Raw genomic sequence first — 5,853 nt, 5'->3', positions numbered from 1 at the left:
GTGAACAGTAACGTAGTTAGTACCGTACATGTGAATAGTACCGTACATGTGAAAAGTACCGTATTTCCTTTTATGCTCCTCCTAAGGTTTTCGACCGTCCTGAGTTCAAAAGTGATGTCCGTTTTGCCGTCTAATCTTTCCTTTATTGTGAAATGACTATAATGCCCCTAAAATACATAAAATACTTAATTAAAATAAAACACATGTAATTAAATCACAAGAAGGTTAAATACATAAAAGTAAGGGTTGTTAGTAAGACTTGAAATGTAAAATGACGGTTTTCTCCTTTATAAATATGCATTTTCTAACACTCAACACATAACACCCATCAATGATTCTTTCCCTGATGAATTTTTATTTTCTATTACTTTAATGCCATGGTATGCTAACATTATTAATTTCCTTGTTCCAGGTAAAATACCTTTGCAATGAAATGCTCAAAAGAATAAGAAAATTTTGGTTGAAGCAAAGAATTTTTATTGAAATGATTCTTACTTGTTCAAATATTGCACATATCAAAATTTTTGCTATGTATTCTTAATAGTGAGATAAGTAGTGTCATTAATTTTTGTCATTTTGAAGCATGTGGTGGACATTTTTCTTCAAGAAAAACTACTGCTAAAATTTTACAGTGTAAATTTTATTGGCCTACCATATTTGAAGATAAATATGAATTTTGTAAAACTTGTGAAAATGTCAAAAATTGGGATCAATTAATAAAAGAAACATGATGCCTTTAAATCCTATACTTGATATTGAAATATTTAACTGTTGGAGAATTGATTTCATGGGTCTGTCTCCATCATCGGATTTGTGTATATATTAATTGCAGTTTATTATGTTTTAAAATGGATTGAAGCAATTTCTTATTGAAATAACTGTGGTTAAATTTTTAAGAGAAAACATTTTAAGTCAATTTGGAATCCCTCAAGCCATTATCAGTGATAGAGGTAAGCATTTTTGTAATAAGTCATTTGAGTCTTTGATGAAGAAATACGAAATTACACATAAAGTTATTACTTCCTTATCATTCTCAAACAAATTGTCAAGTTAAATTAGCAAATAGGGAGATAAAATAAATTTTGGAAAAAAAAGTTAACCCAAACCAAAATGATTGGTCTCTTAGACTTAATAATGCACTTTGGGCATACCGTACTGCATTTAAAACGTCATTAAGAATGTCACCCTATCGGTTAGTTTATGGTAAACCGTGTCACTTACATGTTGAACTTGAACAAAAATCATTTTGGGCTATTAAAGTTTTTAACTCAAATTTGGATGTGCTAGTAATGTACGAAAATTGCAATTGAATGAACTTAAAGAATTAAGGAATAATACATATGAAAATTCAAGAATTATTAAGGCAAGAACAAAAGCTTTTCATGATAAAAGAATTTTTCAGAAAACATTTAAGATTGGTCAAAAAGTGTTGATTTATAATTCTCGTTTTCATTTGTTTCCAGGGAAGTTAATGTCAAAGTGGAGTAGCCCATTTGTTGTAAAAAAAAATGTATTTCCATATGGAGCCATAGAAATTTAGAATCCAAAAAATAGTGTCATGTTTAAAGTTAATGGTCAAAGATTAAAATCATATCTAGAACATTAACCACGTAAAGAAGATACCGAAAACAATTTGGGTGACCCATCAAATCTTGATTAAGTCTTTAATGAGTGATGTGCACCATACATTTTTTTTAGCATTATGTTTCATGTTTAAGCTTGTTTGTTTGACAATTGTATGTCACGAGTACCTCAACAAGAAAGTTCCTGCTCACACATTTTAAAGCCTTTAGCGTGTGAAAGTTCACTTAAGAGGCTTGATACAAAGTTGTAAATCACATCCAATTTGGGATCTGCAACCATCAATATTAGTGTCCTACGTTGAGGATCTAGAAAGACAACTAAAAGAAATAGAGAGTGGTGTATATGAATTTTAATTGGACCTTGAGGTCAACTCAATGAAAGAACGAATGTAAGTTCATTTTTCTTTTTATTGTTTTGTTCACTTTCACGTTTGATTTGATTTTGCAGTTTTGATTCTCTTTATTTTGGTGTATTTTGATTTATTTTCCTATATAAATGGCAGATAACGGTACTATGTGACTTCTTAAGTAGATATCTTCAGTTTCCCACAATAACTAAAACCCCAAAATCAAACATGGAAGAAATACAACATAAACTGCATAAGCATTTTCCCTCTCTCCCTTATAATACCCTCAGGAAAATTTACAAAGCTCGTTGTGAGCAACTGCATTTGTTATTGATCAATATGGCCACGATTGTGCCACGTGGCAATGGTTGGTGAAGCAAGTTTTAGGATTCAAATATTTGTATTCGAGTTGACCAGATCCACCCATTATCCGGCCAAATCTCAACTGTTCTTTGACCAAATCGGACGCTTCACAAGATGACACATGTAATGTTGACTTTTGAAGTTTGACCAACCGTTGGATCTTAATCTAATGGTTGTGTAGAGTGCAAGCATAAAGTTTATGATGGACCACAAAATAATGGATTATGAATTTATTTTTTTATGAATAGAGCCTCAATTTAGTTTTTTAATCATCTCTCTTCTCCTCGATTTCTCTCAATTTCCCTATAATCTTGTTTTTCATGTGTATTTTTAATATTTTGTATAATTATTTTATAAATAAATCTAGTTTTATTTTCAATTTTAGTTGTTTTTATTACTTTTAATTCTAAGTAATTTAATTTTAATAATTATTTTTATTTCAATTATGCTTAGCTAAATAATAATTGTTAGGGTAAAGTGAAACTCTTGGGAAATAAATGTGATTTAATTAAATTCTATTTTTAATCATATAAATTAAATTATTTTCTATTTAATTTTATACATATTTTATATTATGAAATTTTAATTTATTATAGACAAACAAAGGAGTTTGGCACAATAAATTCTTAATATCTTAATACAAGGTATGGTAAAATGATATTTTGACTTATTATAGACAAATTAAATTTTGGCACAATAAATGCTTAATCCATAATAAAATTAATGGGAAAATAATAATGATTTATATAATTAATCTTTTGGGCATTAAATATAAAAAAATGACAAAAATAATTTATTAAATTTTATTTACTACTAAGAGTGGATCCATGACCCTAAGTCCTTAACTAATTCAATTTCGTAATTTCATTTAAATTAAGTTGTTTATATTCAAGTTTTATTTTCATTTCTTAGACAAAATAAAATAAACAAGTTAAATTTTTTCTCTGTGGATCGACCTCGGACTCAACGAGTTATAATAGGAAAATTATTATTTGTATACCCTTAGTTTACTCCATTATCAAAAATACTACAATACTTTGAGGGTGTATCAATCGTCCACCTTAAGTTGACAAAATGTATCAGCTGACCACCAAACCGTTAGTTGCCGTTTAAGTATGATGACGTCAGAAGGGTAATTTGGTCTTTTCATATGATACAAGTGATAATTTAAGGGTATACAAGTGATAAAAAGAGAATTTAATGGTATACAATTGACAATTTTCAAGGGTAAAATCGTCAATTCATTGTAACTCCGTTAACTTTCAAACAACAACTAACGGTTTGGTGGTCGGCTGATACATTTTGGCAACTAAGGGTGGACGATTGATACACCCTCAAAGTATTGTAGTATTTTTAATAACAGACCAAATATAGAGTATATGAATGATAATTTCTCGTTATAATATAATAAGATACTCTTATACTTGGGAGTTAGAAATCACTTTTAAGTTGTGTCATTGATCACGGGTATTTATGAGGCCTTTGGGGTGAAATTTGAGGTAAAAGATAAGAGAGTAAAGAATGATGGGGCCATCACAACTAGGACAATTGAGAGAATTGTTGTGGAAACTACTGCTGCAGCAACCCAAAGCACCCTGCTACAACTCCAGCAGAACAAGCAGCAGGGATTGAGCACATGCTGAAGGAGCTCAATGACAGTATAAACGCATGTGTCTAAGCACAAAAAGAAGAAAATAAGAGGTTTTGGACATACTTAGTGCACCTTAAAGCTCAAAAGCATCAATTTGCTATCTATATGAAGAACAAGCATGCAGATTTTCCATAGTCACTGTTGCAACAATTCAATTTTTAAAGAACCGAGGAGCCTGCTCCAGCAGCAGAAAGTGAAGAAATATAGAGTGAAAGAGAGTCAGTAGAAAACCAACAGTAGGAACAAAGGGAAACTGAAGAGGTTGAAGCAGATGAAGAAAAAGAAAGTGAAGAAGAGGAAAAGGAAAAGAAGCCACCAATTGTGACACCCCAGAGCAAGGGTAAAGAAAAGATTTTGATTGATGAGGAAGAGACTGAGTATAAGTGGGAAAAAGATGCTAATATAGCAATTGAAGAGGCCATCAACAGGGCCACGAGGACAGAGGAAGCAAAGAGGAGGAGTTTAAGGGAAATCATTGCTAGCATCACTATTGAACAACCAGTAACAATAACTCTTACACCAACTACAACAAGAATAACTCCCACCAAGTCTCATGTAGCAACACCCAGGCCATCCAATAATAGAAAAAGGGGCACAACCTTTTGGAGGTGCCTAAAGTCACATAAGTTGTTGGACCTTAATTAGCCCGACCAAAAGCTAGAAAAAATAACAGCCAACTACTAAACCACTTGGTTCACCTAAGAAACGGTTGTGAAGTAGATCAAAGAAGAAGTGAACCTTGTCAACCTGTGTTGCAGCAAAGATTCTAACAACAAGAGAGTAACCCCTGCCAGCCTAGTTTAATTTTTATATTTCTAAAAACTTTTCTTTTCTTTTATTTATTTCATCTTGTTTATTAAGCATTTATTTTTATTAGTTTATACATGTTGTCTTTAAATCATTTTGTTTGCATGGGGGGATTGTATTATTCTAAGATGTGTTTGTGAGTGAATTTGTTTGTGTTGTGTTATGTGTAGCTCTGTTATCCAGTATGGATTAAAAAACCTAATGAGGATAAATTGAGTGTTAAAATGGGGAATGAATAACTGCCAAGTAGGGATAATTTATAGATGAAGGTTGAAATTTTGTCTCAACACTTATGCTTTGGTTGAGTTTTGTGAGGGTGTTGTAGTAAAACCAAGTAGAGCTATAAGGTTAAGAATATCTCAAGTTTTGGGGGGCAGAGGGGAACCTATCACAAACTTTGCTAAATATGTAATAAATCATGCTCTAATGACTTAGTTACTGAGTAACTAGGGCTGAGTATGTACCCCATATATAGACTTGAGTAAAAAGGCAACGAGAGTTATAAGTATTGTTGTAGCAATTGAATAAAAATATTGTCCTTTATCTAAGATATTGAGTAGCTAGTCTGTTCATGAGCCTCATGTTCAGTCTTGAGTCAAAGGTGCCTATAGATAAATAATCTTAATGGTTATTTGACTTATATGTGTATGTTGTTCTGTATTTGCTACATTATTTTGTCTTGGCTTTACTTATTTTAATTCCCTATTTTGGCTAACCACCAATTTAGTGAATACTAGTTAAGAAAGAACATCAAAAGAATCTGACTTAGTGGAATACATTAAGACAATACATGGTTTTAGATTGGGTTTTCCAAGTTGAGTTAATCTTGATTTGAATAGGGTCATGGTTGATTTAAAATTAGTGAAGAACTAGATATATGGATTCACCTTGTAGGGCAAATGGAACCTAGAGTGTTTAATATTATATCTAATGTTGGCATAATCATTAGTCATTGTTAGGTTGTATTAGATATAAGATATCTAACAGGCGACAGTTAAGGATGCATGAGGGATTCTACCCAGTACTGTAGTAGATGTTGTAGCAACGGTACTGTGATTATAAAAAATAGTAAAGGCCATTAAGTGGATTTAATCACTCAACT

Source organism: Citrus clementina, unplaced genomic scaffold, assembly GCF_000493195.1.
Source record: "Citrus clementina cultivar Clemenules unplaced genomic scaffold, Citrus_clementina_v1.0 scaffold_6, whole genome shotgun sequence".
NCBI classification, from domain to species: Eukaryota; Viridiplantae; Streptophyta; class Magnoliopsida; order Sapindales; family Rutaceae; genus Citrus; species Citrus x clementina.
The sequence above is the reverse complement of the archived record's forward strand: the minus strand, read 5'-3'. Positions refer to the sequence as shown.